The following is a 21,433-nucleotide window of genomic DNA, read 5'->3' on the forward strand; positions in this document are numbered from 1 at the left end:
ACACCCTAAAACCACCCTATAGTTTGAATAGTTAGGAGAGTGGTTATACCCACCGTCCATTAGCGGTCGAACCTTGGGCTTGACACCTGTGTCTCATAAGGTCAGAATATTCTTTGAGTGAAAGACAACATTTTTATCGATAGCAATGCGCACACACGCACACCGAATTCAGTAGGATTGCCATAGGAAACGCCGTGAAACGGAGAAAACAAAATTTGATGAGGCCTGTCCAGCTGAACCCCAGGGTTCATTGGTTGACCAACCGGTCCCAACATATCCTCAATGTCACACATCGGTCGGGACCGGACGCGTGTAGAGCTAAAGTGAAGCACGAAGAATGCTTGCAAACCACGCACGAGCGCTGAGCAGAAACCAACTGCTGACAAAAACCAATTAACATGGCACACGACATATACCCTTCACTATTGGAATTTCCTTATACTCCGTGTGTCTGGCTCTTCGCCGAGCGCCAAACCACGGGCACTCGGCAAACGCATATATGCTGAGAGCAACTCTCGAAAAACCACGGGTTCACGGCAACAAGGTAATGTTGCCGACAATGCATCACGGTGAACAAAGCATAGTCGGCAAACGCAACAGACGCCGAGAGCTCCACACGGCAAAGACTAGCCACGTGGCATCTCCGTTTGCAACTGACGGTTCCGTGACTTGTTGTTATCTATACCGAGAGACATGAAAGACCACTCGGCAAACCACCTGCCATCGAAACATTCTGACCTTAGGCCACCTGTCAGTGAATCATTCAAATTGTTTGTTGAATTTTTAAAAAGAATAATATGGCACGTTTTCTTTACCGAGAGCTATCTAGTACTGCTCGGCATCCCACCATTGACTAAAACATTTCAAACCTGACCTGTGGGCCCATGTGTCCCACATGGCAGTGGTACTTTTACAGAGACACAACTGCGCTCGGAAAAGAATGGCACTCGACATAGGGGGTGGGACCAGCCTGACAGGTGATCGACACATGGTTGTTTGCTATTCGTTAGCTTTGCTGAGAGTGTATCTCGGCAACACATAGGCTCGGCTTAGGTCATGGGACCCGCCTATCAGGTGGTCGACACATCACACATGCCAGTTTTCTATTCGTTAGGTTTGAGAGCGGCTCTCGGCAAAGTTGCGCCATGTGGCAGCCGCCATCTCTGTCTGTTGTCCGTAAGTCAGCTTTATTTTGCCGATGGGTATTGTTTGTCAAGTACCCGGCGTTTGGTTCTCGGCAAAGTTTTGTTTGTTTGAGAGGTGTTCGTCGGGTGGTCTTTGCCGAGAACAATTCTCGACAAAGACTTTGTCAAGTGTTTTAGGCCCTTTACTGAGTATTTCTGGCACTCGGTGTAGGGTTTAATTCCTGTAGTGTTTACAGGTTAGACCGGCTTGACAAAATGCACTCGGAAATAATTAAAAAAGGGTAATTTGTGATGCATGTTTAATTAAATGAGATAAAACAAATAAAACATCTTAAATGGAGGAACTCTCATAAAATATGACAAAAGATAGAGTACAAAAACTAGATTCAACTCTCTCAAGAATTATGCCGATGATTGTACGAGGATGTGTGTCCTGAGATGAAGTTGTATATTTGAGTAATTATTTGAGTGCAACTAATGCAGTTGGTAATGACTCATGCATGTGTATGATGTGTGAGAGGACACCGTACGTACCCATTATTTTGCATGGTTATTAATTAATCTCTACTCCTAATGGACGACTTGGTTGAATAGTCCCCCCACTTTCAACCGGTTTATTTTCAACCGGTTTTTCTTCGTCCCACCTCCCACCACCCCCCTCCCACCGGTTTTTCTCTTTCTCGTCTGGCCGACAATACCCAACGTATTTATGGTAATCAATCACAATTAACCCATGTATGGTAAGGCTATAAACTTAGAAATCTCAAATATGATAATTATAGTAATAAATCAATCCATGTATGGTAAGGCTATAACTAAGGAAATTTCGAATATGGTAATTATCACCAGAATCAAAGCTTTCCAAAAAAGTTCTTCTTGCCATACCCTAATCGTGACCTCCTCATCCTGAGGCATTATTTCCATCTATTTCTCAGCTGAATCAGAACTTTATAAAACTTTGTCTGACTAAATCACAATTTTCCTTCCTTCCCTATCATCTCAATCGAATCATGAGCTATAGGTAAGTCATTTCGTTCTCCACCTCGCACGGGTTGTACTGATTTTTATCATGGTTTGGCCCCCCGTCGTACAAGCCGCTTGATTCCTCCTCCCTCGCTCAATTCCTCCACCCTATCTTCTTCTTCATGGTGAGCGACCCAGGCAGCGATAGGTGCCCGTTATGCATCAGCGAGGAGACCAGGAAACGTTGATTGCCAGTCCCGCGCTCGTCACGTGAACCTGTTCACCGTCAGGTCATGCTGGTGTGTTACGGGTGTAGGTGCACCTTACCTTAGCCATGGAGGTTTGCCGGTGGACAACGGAGGCCTCGCCATGGACACCAGTATCCCTCTCCTCTTCCTGCGCCCTACCTCTCCTTCCTCAGTCTCTACCTCTCTCTCCTTTTCTCTGTTCCAAGAGATCTGCAGCCGACGCCGCAGGCCCTGCCCGTTCACTGCCGGTCACCTCGCCTCGCTGTTCGATCTCACCGCTGGATATGCACGACTCCGCCGCCCTGTGCCGTCCTCGTCGGGCACCATCGTGGCGGCGCGAACACTGTATGCAGTGGCTACAATCGGCGGTGGATTCAACAGCGCGGTGGGCACTAGCGAGTAGCGACCCAGCGGGCAGCGGCTGTGCTGGCCGCTGTTTGCTGCCGAGGTGTAACGGCTCGGGCCCAGACTCCGAGTTCGTCATGGCGCTCCGCGCGACTTCCCTTGCGCCGGCTAACTCATGCATGCATCTACAATCTAACTAGCTAATTCCTCCCTTTGACTGCTATTTTCTCTGGTTGTACTGTTCCACAGCTTAGGGATCATCTACACAATCCATCGTCTCATGCATGCACAATCTAATTAATTTGTCTACTGACTGCAGTTTATGAATTGCTCCATAGATCATTTATAGAGATGATTTCAGACTTAGTAGTGTTGAGGTCATGATGCTCTAAATAGTTTTGAAGTTGTATTCACGACATCATGATGCTCTAAATGAAATGAAAATTTGATGGATTCAAGAAGAAAAAGGTCAGGTATGTTTAGTATGCACTACAGTAGAAATTTCACTCGTGGTCATCTTGGGATACTTGTACATGCTTGGTGTTACAATAATTCTACTAATTAATTCCATGAAAGTGCTGAAATTTGCTCAGTGAACAAGAAACCCACTGGGTAACATATTTGGACGCCATACAAGTGGATCTGCATTTTTTCATCAAGGTGTTGTCTCATCTTTTAATTTGCATCGTCGCTCTTGAATAATTAGTTTTCATAGAGATTTATCTTTGATCTGAACATTTTGAACTTTCTTTTTGCATAACCTTGATAAAAGGATTGACAACAAATAATCAGAGAAGACTAGCCAACGAGATGAGGAGAGGAAAGAAGTGAAAAGAGACAAAATACAGTATGATAAATCAATTTAGAAGTCGTAGCAATGCACATCTTTCTAAATATATATCTTTATGTGATTGGTCACAAGTTGTAGTTGGTAGTGGTAGTAGTATATATTCACTATAATTGTTTGTACGAAATCACATTAAAAAAATCACACATAAATCACAACAATTGCGTGCAAAAACACATAATCTTACCATATTTCATAGGGTGCTATCATTTTTCATGTTTGTAGTTGTATGAGAATATTAAATGTATTATTAACATGATTATTAAATGTATGAGAATATTAACATGATTAATATTGAACTCTTAAAGTTAACATGATTAATATTGAACTCTTACCATATTTTCATATGTCACTTGATATGTATGAGAATATTAAATGTATTATTAACATGATTAATATTGAACTCTTAAAGTTAATGTGGCCCCGTTGCAACGCACGGGCGTTCTTCTAGTGTTCCTAAAGTGTCTGTCACTTGGGTTGGGTACGTGCCTTGGTCGCAAGGAGCCTCTCTCTAGCTCTCTCTTTAAAAAGCTCTAACTTCCAAGACACCCTTTTTTCAGTGGCGGCGCCAGGAAATGAAGACTGGGTATTCATCCAAATATTTTTTTTTGCTCTAAATGTAGTATATGAACCAAACAACACAACACTTTCAACACTAGCAGTAGCTACTGGCAGAATCAATACCGACGACAACGAGCCAATGACCATATGCCAGTACTGCTGCCATATATGCATAATAGTAACAAAATGGCATTGCGGCAATATCTCTAGCATTTAAGAAAGATTACAAACCAGCAAAGGATTTGATGTAGATCAGTAGATGTGGAACCTGTTTTCTTTGCCTTCGAAGCTCTTTCCCACAATGCAAATATGCTAACACCCTTCTTCATCTATGATACAAGGTCAGAAAAAAATAGATCAGCAATCTACCAAAACTGTTATACCCTCTGAAAATTGATAGATTAAAATACCAAAATTGCAATCTAGCAAACTAGTACTGCTAGCAACCTAGTCGTTCTAGCAAACTAGATGTACTAGCAAGTAGCAACCTGATTGTTCCAGCAAACTACATTAAAATACCAAAATTGTAATCTAGCAAACTAGTGTTTGGATCGTTCTAATCTGTATGCCATAGGAAGTTAGGAACTGACTGGGACCTAGGGCCTTAGGGGAAGAGAATTAGAGAACTAAGAGAAGACATCGACAAGGAGAATGGAACCTGGTCGCCCGTCGCCGACTCCGTTGGCCCTTGGCCGCTGCTTGCAGTACTGGCCACACCGCCAACGCCGCCGCCGCTCGCGCTAGGTTAGGTTGGGGAATGGATTGGGGTTGAACGAATCAATGTAACGAGGTGGTCGGCTGGGCTGTAGGCCTATAGGCCTGTAGCCGGCATGCTGTGTGGGCTGTCGGCTTGTGGGCCATTGAATGAAGACATCTACTAATTTGTTTGGGCCAAATCTTGGGTATTCACATGAATACAGGTGAATACCCCTGGCGCCGCCGCTGCCTTTTTTATTTTTACTTCTTCTGCCTATTAGCTTTGTGGTAAGTCAAATTTTACAATGTTTGATCAAGTTTATAGAAAACTAGTCATCAAACCCGTGTGCCTACAAGGACTAGAAAAAATGTGTGTTCAAATTCAGGGCACACATATGATAATATTTTGAACGAGAAAGCTAAGTACCTGCCGACTGGTGGTTAGCGACAGGCACGCACGCTTCCATTATCGTCGGTTGTTGTCTCATTTTTTTCAAAAAAGTAGCAGCAATAGGAATCGAACCCCACACCTACAAACTCGCTACAGACTTTGACTATACCTGGTGACCATCTCAGCCAGCCGCATGTTTATGTTTGGAGGTGGGATAATTTTGTAGATACTTGATTACCGCGAGTAGGCCACTGCTATAGTGCAGCTCTCCATCTATAGTGCAAATCTGGCAAACATAATTTATCATCTTTTTCCCTCTCCAGATCCTTTTGTTCGGCAGATCCAATTTTCTTGCTCTCCTCCCGATCCATTTTTCCCTCTCCAGATCTTTTTTTGTTCGAGATTTTTTCACGCAAAAATTGGCGTGAACAAGAGAGGATTCAATCCTTACACCACTAGTGAGCCAACTCAACTAGCCACCACCTGACCTACAATCCCTTTCTTGAACAAAAGAAAGTAAATGGGCTATTTAACTCAAAATTCATAGACCTGATAACTTATGTACCCCGGTCCTAAAAACTTTGTCGGCGAGGGTGGGGGTGGTGGAGTTGTTGAAACATACCACGGTAACTTCTGTGCAAATGACATGATAACTCAAACACGGCGGACCTGATAACTTATGTACCCCGGTCTTGATAACTTGGTCGGCGAGGGTGGGGGTGGGGCAAGTCGCTGAAACATGCCATGGTCACTTCTGTGCAAATCACAAGATAACTCAAATATGGCGGACCTGATAACTTATGTACCCCGGTCCTGATAACTTGGTCGGCGAGGATGGGGTGGGGCAAGTCGCTGAAACATGCCACGGTAACTTATGTGCAAATAACATGATAACTCGTACATGGTAGACCTGATAACTTTGTCGGAGGGGTCGGGGTGGGGGTGTCGTTGAAACGTATGACGGTAACTTCTATGCAAATAACATGATAACTCACACATCATAAACATGATAAATTATGTACCAGTCCTGGTAACTTTGTCGGAGGGGTCGGCGTGGGGGAGTCGTTGAAACAAACATACCACGACAATTTCTATGCAAATAATATGATAACTCACACATCATAGACATTAAATTATGTACCCAGTCCTGGTAACTTTGTCGGTGGGGTTGGGGTTGGGGGGGGGGTCATTGAAACATACCACGGTAACTTGTATGCAAATAACATGATAAGTCACACATCGTAGAAATGATAAATTATGTACCCAATCCTGATAAGTTTATCGGCGGGGGTAGGGTGGGAGGAGTTGTTGAATCATACCACGATAACTCTTATGCAAATAACATGATAGCTCACACATCGCATACTTGATAATTTATGTACCCGACCCTGGTAAATGTGGCGACTGTGGCGAGGGGGGGGGCAACCCTGGTAATTTATGTGTAAATAGCTTGTTAATAGACACATACTAAGCTAATAACTCACATACAAATGTCATTATAATTTTTTGACCTGAATTTTTTTTGTTGAAAAATATACACCTGGTAATTTCTATGTAAAAAACATGATAATGTATACATCACAGATTTGATAACTAATATCTTACATTTTAAACACCATGGTATCTTTCATCCAAGGGAAAAAAGTTTTTTAAACATTTTCATCGGTAATTTATGTGTTAAATTACCTTACTTCCTCTTGCCTTAACCTTCTCGTACTGTAGTTATCAGCCTTATCATGGTATACTTATCATGTTGCTCATACCATAGTATCACGCTGGTCATGCCAAAGTTACCAAGCCAAACTTTTTTTCCTGATATGGCAGAAATAAGAAACGTTCAAATAACATTGTTTATCTACAATAGACAACAACAAAAGGTGCCTTAGTTGGTTATTAGGCTCAATAGGTATTGCATAGACCTAGGTTCGAATCCTCTTTCAAGCACTTTTATTTTATTTTCATATTATGCGGTGAAAAACCAGAAAAAACCACTAGCGATTTACCACGGTTTTTGAGAGAAGGAAAAAAATCAGTGGAAAACGAGCGTGGGAAGATAGCGAGTCGTGCGGATCTGTCGCCTAACGACCAGTCGACTGGTCGTTAGCACAGTCCTAGTTTGAATGATTAGTGTTAAACATTGTGGTTAGCTATTAGGAAAAATGATTGACTTTAATAGCTCTGGTTCATTTCTTTGTATTGTTTGCATGCATACACTTTTTGAATAGTCGATTGTGTCACAAATGTGTGATATTCATTTTGTGTCATGCCTGAGAACCGCAAACTTATATAAAATATGTAATATATTAATTTTCAAAAGCTTGTGGATGTATTCGTGGGTTATACTGGTGGAAATTCAAAATTCGGTGAATGTATGTTGTGTCGTTCTTTTCACAGAAATAAGATGTTCAGCTTATAGTCACGCTCAACAGATAACATGCTCGGGTTACAGTCGTGCTCGTCACGTCTTTGCTCACAACAACAACCTGCCACTCGGTTTACATTTGCGCTCGGCGTATGTGTCCGCCGACAACTACAACCGGGCTCGGCTTATAGGGTTGCCACGTGGCACTCTCAGCTCGACCCGTGACCCAGATGTAGGCCGAGAGCTCCCCACTTGATTTATGAAGTGTCGTTAACGTGGGCTGGCCGTCAGGTGCCTTATTTTTCTGCGGGCTACTCGTTTTAGGTCGACTTGTAGTGTTGTCGAGTCCTCGAAAAAGTACCCACGGCTTATGTCCATACATCGACTGGGTACATGCTGGCGGCGAGTCGCCAAGTGTCACAGTCGTCGTTGCCGTTGCCGAGATGAATCTAGACTTCGCCGAGTGGTTTGCACACTCGGCATAAAAGCTTTTCCTGCAATGGGAGTTTCGTACATTTTAAACTATATTTTAGGTGTTACGATTATTTAGAATTGAATAATTCATTACTATTTTTTGTGAGCATTCATTACTATTTACATAAAACATAAATGCATTTTTTGTGTGGAGTAGATGCAAATATCCATGTGTTTACTGGTGATAATGAGCAGACCCATGCACCATGTTCTATCAGAAAATATGTGATATTCAAGCCAGATATAATGCATCAACAAATTTGGTTGTACAACTAAAAAATTGATAGTGCTGTATTTTTTCTTAGATTTTTCTGTTAAACTACATCAGATTGATATCATGAGTTTTTAATAATTATTAATAATCAAATTTCTGTATTTATTTGAGGTAAATTGGGATCTATTATATTATTAAAATGATAGAAAACGAACAGTTGAGATACTATTATATTATTAAAACGATAAAAAAATAACGGTTGAGATACAACAATAGGAAAAGAACCAAAGCAACGGTTGTGATTTGTAGGAAAAAGGTGCCAACCAAATAAATTCCACAATGTCACCAGGTGCGAGGATACTATTTGCCTCCTCTGATCAGGAAGTTATTAATATTTTGGACGTGGCTAGGGAGCGCCGCTGCGCTCGTTCGTTGTTTAGAGCACACTGCCATATATAGTAAGTATGTGTCCTTGTGTCCAGCTGCTAGACTAGAAAAGGAAATTGCTTAGCCACATCGCGCACATGGATACTGCTAGAATCAGCCTAGATCTTGTCCCCACGTGCATTTATTTGGGGTTTAAAAAGTAGTAAAAGCCATAACTTTTGATTCAAACATCGAAATTAAATTCTGTTTTCACTATCAGGTTTCTCACGACGAGTTCTTCAAAACTAGATCCCATATCAGTAGGTTTCGTCAAACTTTTCTTAGAGCAACTTTGGGTGCAATGTAGGCAACTATAGTTTTATATGAAAGCAACTTCTTCTTTTTGGCCAAGTAGGACTAACTATTAGGTTGGTTTGTGTAAAAACGAGAAAATCATAAAAAAACTTAAGGCTTCTTTAGTGCTATATATAAAGCAACATCGGTACACTATGTGTATCTATGAATTTTGCTATGATTGACCCAATTTGCGTGTCATGGCTGCTCAATTGCCTATTGTTGATGGTCAGTTGCCTACAGTTGATATTCAATTGCCTATAAATGCTATAAATTGCCTACTATTGATGCCTAGTTACTGCTATTGGTAATTAGTTGCCTACAATTGCTGCTCTGTTGCCTAACTTTACAAAATTAGTTGCTTACAATATTATGAAGTTATTTATCATTGTTTTTATAAGTTGCCTACAAACACTCTGAAGTGGTTTAGATTCACCATCATGTTGGTCTACCATAACTAGCAATAGCAGACACAGGAGCATCACTAGTAGATGACTTCATAGTATAATAGCAATTTAGAAACAACACAAATTAGTTGCTTACAATATTATGAAGTTATTTATCATTGTTTTTATAAGTTGCCTAAAACACTCTGAAGTGGTTTACATTCACCATCATGTTGGTCTACCATAACTAGCAATAGCAGACACGGGAGCATCACTGGTAGATGACTTCATAGTATAATAGCAATTTAGAAACAACGGCATACGAGCATGATCAATAGGCAAGTTAGAAGTACCAGTGAGGAAGTTAGGATTGACTTTTTTGAAAAGGAGGAATACACCCGACCTCTGCATCTTGATGCACACAGCCAAATTATGGACAAAATTAACTAGGACACAAAATGTAGTGAAGTTGCCTGCTTTTAGCTCTAAAGTTGCCTCTTGTAGAAGGAAAGTTGATATGACGGTGATGTGATATTATCTACCTCTATTTCAAAGTTTTTATGCATTATTAGTTAGTTGCTTATTCTTGGTAATTAGTTATTTTTAATGGAGTGAAGTTGCTTCTATTTGGCATTAAAGTTGCATCATCTAGCATAAAAGTTGCTTTGGATTTTTTTTAAAGAAACGTATCCATGTGGTTTCGTTTTGAAGAGCTTTTCGTGACCTGGCTAGCCAACTCATGTGTGTTTTCATCATTATATCTGAAGATTTCAATGATTTTTACAGGCAACTCAACTAAAAATTAAGAATTTACATAGGTTTGTGGGCAATTGTCTGATCTACCAACTTCTGGTTACCCCCTATGCAACTTCTTATCTAACACCCGTGACCTGGCTAGCCAACAACCGCGCACTCAGTAGTGTTGGCATCTTAGGTCCTCTGATGGAAAACTTTCATAGTATATTAGGCAATTAGGGATCACCCGTAGACAACTTCGTAGCGACGTAGGCAACTTGGTTTCTGAGGTAGACAATTTGAAAACCATGTTAGAAAACTTCCCACTTTACAGTGAGCAACTTTCACATTATGGTAGGCGACTGAAATATGTACAACTTAGTTTTTGATGTATGCAACTTAGCAACCATGGTAACCACCTATTACACTATTGCACACAACTAAGTAGGAGGCTACTCGGCGAAATTCACTTATACATTGGTGCAATTCTTCTAGCATCAAAATTGCTCATGCTTAGAACTAAACTTGCCTCGTCTAACATCAAAGTTGCTTTTGGAAAAACATCAAAACATCGTCTTCACGCCGATCGCGGGCATCGTCCTCTCCGCCGTCGCCGTAGGTGTCCTCCGTCGCCAAGTTAGGGCACAGAAGATTAAACTGCTCGGCCTCATCTCCCACTCCGTCTAGCAGTTCCCAGTGTGGTAAATAAAACTTCTTTTTACGGCCCCTTTTGATCCTATGGCTTTGTCACCTTCTACCATAAGAAGTTTCTATTCACACAAGTTAGATAAGTTAGATCTCCCTCATACTGCATCTCATAACATGCCTAGTATATTCACTTGTGCTTCACAAAGTAGTTAGATTCCTCACTTGTACTGATCTGTGGGTTCGTACAAATCTGGAACCAACTTCTTACCTATGAGGGAATGTCTTTGCACGATGAGGTCAATGTCTTCTAAACTGATTTATCTTCAAAATCTTCTGAGAATGCATATGACCTCTTCCCCTTCCCTCGCACCTTAATGCTGTCACAGGTACATGTCTGTGGGAGAATCCTTTGGTTCTCATAGTCTGCATTCATTTGCAGAATTCTACAGCATCACATAAATTCTCCTGAAGCCAGTTCCTGTTGGTCCAGCAAGAGAAAGCCTTTGAAGCCTTTGAACGTCTTGAAGCCTTTCAAGTTAAAGTTTATGGCTTCAGAGAAAGTAGCAAGGAAGAGGGGCAGACAGCGTCGTGGTGGAACATCCAGAGATCTGCCAGATGAACTTGCAGAAATGTACAAGACAGATCCTGAAGAGGATTACAGTCAGCGCAAGACCCGAATCCAATGGATTCGACGATATTGGGCAGAACAATGGTTCAAATACCGCTTCGTAACCCAAGAGTACTCTGAGAAAAGTGCCATCAAAAGACCATGGGGAGACATTCTATACAAGAATGTTCTACCCAGGTCCAGAGATGAAGTCATTGCCCAAAGCTTCTATCCATGCATGGTCCGTGGGCCACAGCCTGATGATGCACATCCGTCGTCACTACTCTGGTGTCGTGACGACCATCTGTTCAAGCGCAACTTCCAGTTTGTCCAAAACTCAGCGAAGCAGAACAAGAAGAAATTTGGGTTAGACTTCAACCCTGGTCCCTCAGCACCAAGGGCAGATGGCACACGAGAAGCAGAACCCAATGTCATCGGTCCTTACGCCAACTGACTGTCCATGAGCCTGCTTCCACAGAGGCTCATGAAGCTGAAGACATTCCAGCAGCTGATCCCATCACTGCTGAAGACATTGGTCAACATGACAATGTAGAAGATGATGCAGTCCTTCCTCAGCAAGACAATAGCGAACTCGTCAGCATTGGTCGTCCATTGACGCCAATTGCCCAGGATGCCTCATGGGCGGATCGCCCACAAGAGGAAGAAGACAATGAGGCCCAGCCCACTCAATCTCCACAGGCGTCGCCCGCGTTGCGCAGGCTTCGCAAAGGTCCAAGGCCTCAAGTCTCTGCTGAAAACATTCCGGCTGCATCAGTCGAAGACGAAGAAGTACCACAAGTCCCCTCGTCTCACCAAGAAGCAGTTCTTACGGAGAACGTGCCTGTGTCCGACCCTCCAGCTCGTCAAGTGGAGGATGAAAATCGTGAGGCTGCCACAACTAACAGTGAAGCTAATGTGGAGCCCTCCCCACCAAAAGCATCAGAAGAAAGCGAAGCCACTGATCCTGACACTTCTGTTCCTGAGTCTGCTGCCGGTCCCTAGTTCGACTATCAGGTTGAGCACAGGCCTCAGGTACAGAAGCCAATCCCAAGACTGCCAAGGTTCCCAGGTCCTGCAGCACCTGGCTCCTTCGACATCAATGGCTTCAGGGCAGACAATACATTCTTCAATAGCTCCAAGAACCCCTACTCAAGGGAAAGGATTTCATCAGATCGGTTCTGGAGCTATCCTAAGCGAAGCTACTACTCATGCATACTATACAACCAAGGTCGCATCTTCCCACACAAGCGCCTTGACGTTGAAGCTATAGCTGGTTTGCCCTGCCTAGAAGAAGCTTTGGATTGCTTCAAGCAAGTTGGACTGCTGCCATTCATAACTGACCAAGAGCATTGGAATGAAGAGCTGCTGCTCCAATTCTATGCCACACTCCACATCCGTGGGTACAACAGAGATCTGAAGACTTGGGTCCTGGAGTGGATGACCGGCAATGTTCATCACGAAGCCAATGCATTTGACATCATTGAGCTCACTGGCTTGCCCACTCCTGGCGATCTCTTCGAGCAAGGCTGTCAGCTGCATATTGAAGCTATTGAGAGCATCTTTTAGAGGCCTGAACCTGATATGAGTCAGATGCTCAGCATGCTGAAACCATTGCCCCAAGATGCTGCTTATCCCACAGCGTTCTTTGTTGAAGACCTTGAGTATCTTCCAAGAACCATCTATCACATCATCAGGCGGACTCTCTGGCCCATTAAAGGCCACTCTCCAAATGCCAAGATCAAGGGAGCAATGAAGACTTTGATATTCTGTATCCTTCATGGAAAATGCTTCAATGCACAGGACTTCTTCATACGCCAACTTGCTGCATCAGGCTCTGATCTGTTTGGTTTGAAGTTCTACGCCCCTTGGGTAATGCGGCTGATCAAACTTCACTTTGCTATCTCGTATCAGCCCTCAGCCCGCAACCATCGTATCTTCTTGCCTAATGTGGATACCTCTGCTGAAGCCATCTATCCTGAGCCTGCCAAGCAACCTCTAAGTCTTCAGAATGCAGAACACCAGAGCTTTACTCAGAACATTGAAGGAGTTGAAGTAGTCTCTTGGGTGTATCCGTTGGCTGGCACTACACGTGCACCACGCCCTGCTTCCACCAAAGCCACTGACGGCACAACTGCTCCAAGACCCAAGAAGCGCACTCGTGTTCTCAATGACCGAGAGGTTCTTGTGGCCCTTCATCAAAAATAGGATAGGCATCATGACTGGCTGAAGCGTCAGATGAAAAGCCTCTTGGTGGATGTTAATCGCATTCGAAATCTTGCCACCAAGAATGCTTTCGTTACCCATGAAACCTGTCGCCGTACATGGAAAGGGCTAACGATGATGTGTTCTAGAGCTGATCTTCAAGAGGATGGCTTCACTGAGCGATTCAAGTTTGACTCCACACCTCCTAGAAGGGTTGTGCTGCGAGGAACACCACCCCTTGAAGACTTTGAGTTTTCTTCCTCTGTTGCCACAGTGACTGCTAGAGTTATCGAGGATGAAGATGATGCTACTTCAGTGCCACCTCCTTCAGCACACATCGATACTGTTCCAAGTTCGTCTGCACCGCCACACACCACCGAAGACCCTGCTACTTCACCTACTCATGGGACCGAGTAGATGCTCCATGTCTTCAAACCTTTTTGGTCCTCACTGACAAAAGGGGGAGAAGCATATGAGGTTGATAGTCTTCAAGCGGGTCCATATGGGCGGGTGCTTTATATTTTGCTATATTTTGCTTCGTGCTTACAACTCTCGTTTTGCTACATTTGGTTCTTTGAGTTGTAACACTTAAACTCGATGGTCGTCTGCTACTTATTTGCCAACTTGTTTTGCGATGATAAATTCCGCACTTAGATCATTCTGCAGACGTCCATTTTTCATTATGCATGTCATTATCTTCATATACTTTCACATGCATAGTGGAATGTCATCATAAAGTGAAGTGGATCTCCACAAGTACAACCTGCCATGTGCATTTGCATTCCAAAAGCAAATTACTTATATGCACATCTTCAGGGGGAGCCCTTGCAACTTATGAAGACAATTCCTTATCCTTTAAAATTTCACAGATTATATTCCCTGTTGAAAACTTCAACTAGTTTGTCATCAATCACCAAAAAGGGGAGATTGTAAGTGCATCTAGTGCCACCCCTAGTTGGTTTTGGAGTATTGACGACAAACCTAGTTGAGGGACTAATGTGTTTGTGAGAATTGCAGGATAACACAGGTAGAAGTCCCTCATTGATTCGGTTTTCCTACCAGAGATGACCCCTAAAAATGTACGAAGACATTGAAGTCAATGGTGGTATATGAAGATATTCACATTGAAGACTATGACAAGAGAAGACACCACGTGAAGCCTATGGAACTCGAAGACTTAGATTTTTCATAGTTCTCTTTCATTTTGTGTTGAGTCATAGGAACCACTGTACTGTTAAGTGGGGTCCAAGAGAACTAGTCAGAATGACTGAAGTGATGCCTAATTAAAAAAAACTTATGTCTTCGAGTGAAGACTATGAGAGCTAATCTTGTCCAGAGTCGGACAAGTTAGCTTTGCTTGTAGCCCAAGCAAAGTTGCCGTGTGAGTTTGAAATCTGACCGTTGGAACACGTGTCAGTTCCTTAGTGACCCAAGGTCATTTCGGACAAATCAGGTCGGGTTGCCAAGTGGCTATAAATAGCCCACCCCCTACAACCATAAACGGTTGGCTGCTCAGATTCAGTGCACGGCTTTTATCGTTTGAGAGCAACCCACCTCGAAGCCTTTGAGAGAGAATACCTAGCGAGGATAAAGCCCTAACCACCCAGAGCCAGAGAGAATTGGGCATCACTTAAGTCTTCTTGTCTGAGTGATCTGAAGACTTATTACACTTGAGGACTGTGCATCCTCCAGCCGGTTAGGCGTCGCGTTCTGAGCATCCAAGAGACATTGTGGATTGCCAGTGAACGAAGTCTGTGAAGGTTTGGGAGTCTACCTTGAAGACTTACCAGAGTGATTGGGCGAGGTCTGTGTGACCTTAGCTCAAGGAGAATACGGTGAGGACTGGGTGTCTTGAGCTGCGTGTTCAGGACTGGGTGTCCGGGACTGTGTGTCCTAAGGTTCAAATACCTAGTCGCTCCAACCAGACGTACAGTTGTCACAGCAACTGGAACTGGTCCAACAAATCATTGTCTTCAACGAGTCACTGGTTTCATCTTCACTTCCCTTTACTTACTGTTACTCGTTGTGAAGTCATTGCATGTTTGCTCTATCTTTTGTCTTCACTGAGTGACTGTGTGTTCTGTTTGGCTTCACAATATCTTCCTACCTGATCCTTACTACACTGCAGCTATTTGTCATTGTGCTTTCACTCTATTGAATACTTGACCATGGCTTGCCTAGTGTAGTCTACCTTCCGCTGCATAGTAATAGGCATATCTCTACTGTTTGTCTTCATAACTTCCACGTTTTGAAGACTTTCATAAAAATCGCCTATTCACCCCCCCTCTAGTCGATATAACGCACTTTCACTATGCGTCTCTCAGGCTTGGTCTTCGGGAGGTGGTGTAGAGAGAACTCCAAGGATGAAGGCATTCGTTGATGTAGTTGGGTCAAGCAAGGAGACCCTCTGTCCCCACTCTTATTTGTGCTTGCTACTGACTTGCTCCAGTCAATTCTTGATAAGGCCATGCACCTGAGTTTGCTTACCTCACCTCTGCAAGTGGAGTCATGCCCTGTCTTTCCCATTGTCCAGTATGCTGACGACACTCTGGTTCTCCTCCAAGCTGATGCAAAGCAACTTCATTGCCTCAAAGCACTCCTCAACACTTTTGCAGATGCTACTGGCCTTAAAGTGAACTATAATAAATCAAGCCTCATCCCAATCAATGTGCCATAAGACAAGGTGGAAATTTTGACAAATACTTTCCATTGCAAAAGAGAATCTTTCCCCATTCAGTATTTGGGAGCACCCTAGGGTCTTCATAAACCAACTGTGGAGCAATGCTTTCCTCTTGTCACAAGACTGCAGAAGAAGCTTCTGGGTTTATCTTCTTTCATGACACTGGCTGGCAGATTGTTACTAGTAAAATCTGTCTTAAACTCTCTGTTGATCTACCTCATGGGATGCCTTGATGTCCCTGTAACCATTAAAACTCAAGCTATCAAGTTTTTGAGGCTGTCTCTGGAGAGGCCCTGACCTAGAGGACCACAGGCCTGCTATGGTTGCTTGGAGCACTGTTTGTAGACCTAAGGATCAAGGAGGTCTGGGGGTGAAGGATATATTTGTTCAGAACAAAGCTCTGGTTCTCAAGAACCTACACAAGTTTTATAATAGGCATAACATTCCATGGGTCAACCTGATTTGGGAAACTTACTATAGCAATGATTTGTTGCCTTGCAGTAATTGGGTTGGATCCTTTTGGTGGAAGGCAAATCTCAAGCTCATTGACAACTTCAGATCTTTGGCCAGATGTCACATTGGGGATGGTAAAAGTGCTTTATTCTAGTCTGATCTATGGCATTCAGCTTGTTTACAGGACTTGTTCCCACACCTTTTCTCCTTTGTGAAGAACAAGAACACTACTGTGCACACCATTATTCATACTGAATTTCTGGAGGATCTGTTCCACCTTCCCCTCACTGTGCAAGCCTTCCAGGAATTTGAAAGTATGGAAGACATTTGTATTGCCATAAGGTCCTCTGCCTCCCTGGATTGCACTGACACCTGGAGTTACATTTGGGGTAATGGTCAATTTTCAGTTGCTAAGGCTTATAAAGTAATGATGGGAGTTAGAATAGTGCCCCAGCAGTTTAACTGGATTTGGAATAGCTCCTGCCAGCCCAAACACAAGGTGTTTTTTGGAGATTACTTAATGACAGGCTCAATACTAGGAACCTTCTACGCAGGAAAACCTTCCATCTGGAAAGCTACAACTGTGCTGTCAATAACTGTCCTCAGAGGGAAACCTTGCAGCATCTCTTTTGGACCTGCCCTTTTGCAACCCAGTGTTGGGATCTATTATGCCCTTCAAGACAAGCTAATGCTTCTGTGCTTAAAGCTTTTGCTGATCTCAAGCAGAAACTACATGTACCATTCTTCATGGAAATCATCATTCTAGCCTCCTGGGCTATCTGGATCGCAAGGAACAATCTGATCTTTCAAGCAATTCAACCTACAATTCAGAGGTGGAAAGTCATTTTCCTTGAAGAGCTTAACTTGCTAAGATTCAGAATTAAAAAGAGCTATGCTAGGGCTTTCTGTACTTGGCTTGACAGCCTTGTTCTGTAATTTTGTTTCTTTTCTGTAGATAGTTTTTTTCTTTCTTCTGGCTTACCTCAAGCCTTTGTACTGTTGGACCCTTGCTTTTATTTAATAATATAAAAATTGCAGTGGGGTTTTGCCCTACTGTGTATAGTCAAAAAATGTAGTTGGAGCTGGTGGAGTGGCTGTTGGAGGTGGTACTGAGGCTGTGGCTGCTGGTGCTGATATTGTTGCTCTTGTATTAGGTACATGCACTGCAGCAGACCTCTGTCCTCTAGGCACTCGCTGAAATGCATCTATTGTTGCCTTGCCTCTCTTCTCTTCTGCTTCCTCCTGAAGCTGCTCAACTGCTGTTTGAATCTTAGTTACCTTCAGATCAAGATCATAAAATTTGGTCTCTATGATCCTCTCCAAGCTCTCCTGGTTTTGAGTCAGGGTGGCCAAGCCCTTCTCAATCCTCAGTGTAGACTAGATCAGATATGCAAGTTGATCTCTTTAAGAAAACCTGAGATGCCTCTTCAACACTTGGCATCTTGGCAGCTTTCTCAGCCTTTGCTTTGGCTCTCTTCTCCTGTGCTTGAACTGATGATGATTCCTCCTCATTCATCACAATAGTATTATCTTCAAAATCAGGATAGAGGGGTAGATGCTCCTTATCCAATAGATATGTTCCTGTGCCCATCTTGGAGTTTATGAGCTCCTGAATGTGTGGAGCATACCCACAACTTCTCTTCTGGTCAGCAACAGTCCTCTTGATTGTCTCTACAATCAGACTCATGACCTTGAACTTCTGAGGGACATCAAAAAGCTGTAGCAGGTTGATAGAGTGCCCTCTGATCATCTTGTGATCTCCTGACTTGGGTAGCAGAGTGTGCCTTAGGATCCAGTTGATAGTAGGCAGACCAGCCAACAAGAAATGTATAGATCCAAGCTTGTGAGTCTCCAAGGCTTTATCTGGGATCTCCTTGTACATGTTAGCCATAGTGTTGTGGTCCTTCTTCTTCTTGGCATACACATCCAAGTCATCTTCATGTTCTTCTGGGGCATTTATCAATTTTTCTCATTCTTCAACAATGGACTAGTACCTAGTACCTTCTAACATCCAAATGATCTTCCCATCTGGGTAAAAGTGAGCAGTGGAGTAAAACTGCATGATCATCTCATCATTCCATTTTGTGAGCTTTTGTCCAACAAACTCATCTACTCCACATGCTTTGAAGCTGTCATAAACTCCTGGAAAGTGATCTTCATTCTCCTGGATGTATTCCCAATCAACCCATCTCATGTCACAAACAATGGGCTTCTTGTCAAGCAGAATAGTTTCATAAAAGTCTTGTTGTTCCTTTGTATGAAACCGGTAGTCAACTGCAGTCCTCCTCCTCACAGCATAAGGATCAGACTCTCTCCACAATCTCTGTGCTGAATCTACTGGATGAGCATCATTGTGGTCTGGAATCTTGGGCTTCAATTTTCTCAAAATAAGAGACTCATCATCTTATCCTCTAGCTTGAGGCACTGGGACATTGTTCTTTTCTTCAGCAGGTATACTTTTGGTGTTCCTGTTGGGCTTACTGGTGCCCCTGACTTTATAGCATCTCCCATAAGCTTCTGAGCTTTGGGTGCTGGTGCAGCATCCTCTTCTTCTTCTTATTCTTCTTCTTCATCTTCATCATCTTCAGAGGGATCTTTCATCATGGAGGGCTTGCCAATGACTCTAGCAATGTTCTTCTTGACTCTTTCCTTTCTCTTCTTTCCCTCTCCAACTTCTTTGGGTTCAAGAGTGAACTCAATTGTTTCTTGAGTAGAGGCTATAGCCTTCGACATAGGAATTCTCTTTGCTGGAGCCTTCTTATTCATTCCTGGCTTAACTGTAGCAGCGGTGCCATACTCCTTTTTCAGCACCTTCTTCTTGGAGCTTACTTCCTCCTCAGTGGCAACATAATCCTCATCCTCAGATTCTAAGGTTCTTTTCTTCCTAGATCTGGTGGCTTCCTTTGGCAAGTTGCTGGGAGTGCTCCTGCTGCCATCATCAGAAGTGCTCGAGGGATATGAACCCTCACTCAGCTCACTACAAAAAAATACACTTCCGTGATGATACGTGTTTGTCATAGTAGGTCGCTTTTTTTGTCATGCATGTACATCCATGACAAATTTATGACAGAATCAAGATAGTCATACCTGTGCTGTCGTAGAAGTGTTCCATGACATTACCAAAATTATCATCACGGAAGTGTCCACTTCCATGAATAAATCGCGCGTCACAGAAGTGCTTTCGTCAAGGGTGACCGACACGTGGCATCCACCGTAACGGAACGCCGTTAAGCTATCGGTCGGTTTTGGATCCGATAACCGTTAACAGCCCCGAATGGGGATTTTCCACGTGTAAAATCATCATTGGCTGGAGGAAACACGTGTCGGCTCATCGTTGGGACAGATGTCATCCACTCATTGGACAGAAGGCGCCTATGATACGTCGACACGTGGCACGGCCCAACAGAGGCCCATTCCTGTGAAAAGGCCGGCCCATTTGACTTGGTCAAAAGCTGGCGGGCCGGCCCATGGAAAGCCTGTTAACGGCATGTTCGCATATAGCCCATTTACAGCCCGCTAACCCAAGGCCCGTTACGCCCTATCCGAATTAGGCCCAGTAGCGTCATCTGGGCCGTCCAATATGATTCCGCCTGTTTTCACTTCTGGCCCATGTATAGCCCATGACGTCTTTTGGCCCATATGAGGCCCTTTGTAACTCTTAGCCCATTAGTGGCCCGTGCTGAAACTGGCCCGTAATGAACATTGTATTACTTTACACCCATTAACAGCCCGTGGTGAAACTGGCCCGTAATGAACAGTGTATCACTTTATACCCATTAATGACCCGTTATTCCGTTGGGCCGTTTCCAGCCCAAGTTAACTTTTGGCCTTCTGAGGGCCCATTTATTATTGGGCTCATTTGCAGCATTCGGTTACTTACGGCCCATTACTGTCATTTTCTGTTTGTGGGCCAAATTCAGCCCGTCGTTACAGTTGGCCCGTTTGTGGACCGTTAGTCTATTGGGCCATTTTCATAGCATCACCAAATACGGCCTATTAACGGCCCGTTATGGTCAGCCCATAAACGTATTATTTCCATTAAAGGCCCGTCTACGGCCCATTAAAGGCCTGTACAAGACCCATAAATGAGCCAGCGGCCCATGGATCCTACGAGACGTAGAAGGCCCATGGATCCTACGAGACGTAGAAGGCCCATGGATCCTACGAGACGTAGAAGGCCCATGGATCCTACGAGACGTAGAAGGCCCATGGATCCTGGTTGGGCGAATTGGCCCCTGTTTGAACGATATAGCATATTCAAAGAATTATCCTACTCAATACTATCACCTCTAAAAAGCCTACACTATTATAACAAAGAGATCAAGGCATAGAAAGGTAGAATAATCCTACACTATACAATAAAGAAATTACAGCCGATTATAGCCACTGGGCAAATACAGCTCATACATCATGGACGCGCATCAACTTAACTCCATTTGAACTATAATCTCTTCAGAAAATAGGATTGGCCGGATTCAGATAGCACAAATTTCAGTCTGCAAAATCTCCAATTCCTTCATGGTTACCTCAGTGTCTTGTTTCATTTTTTTGACTCCTGCATCTAATACCTGCATGTCCAGTCTCAACTTGTTGATTATACGTTGACAATCATGTACACGTTGTCTTGCCACCTCTAGTTGATGCTCGAGAACATCAGCACGTTCCAATTCCAATCCATAATCATTTCATAATGGCCATGCCGCACTGCTCGCAGATCTTTGTGTTGATGTCACTTCATCCTGAAATGTTTCTGTAA

The sequence above is a fragment of the Triticum urartu genome, chromosome 2 (assembly GCF_003073215.2).
Source record: "Triticum urartu cultivar G1812 chromosome 2, Tu2.1, whole genome shotgun sequence".
NCBI lineage: Eukaryota > Viridiplantae > Streptophyta > Magnoliopsida > Poales > Poaceae > Triticum > Triticum urartu.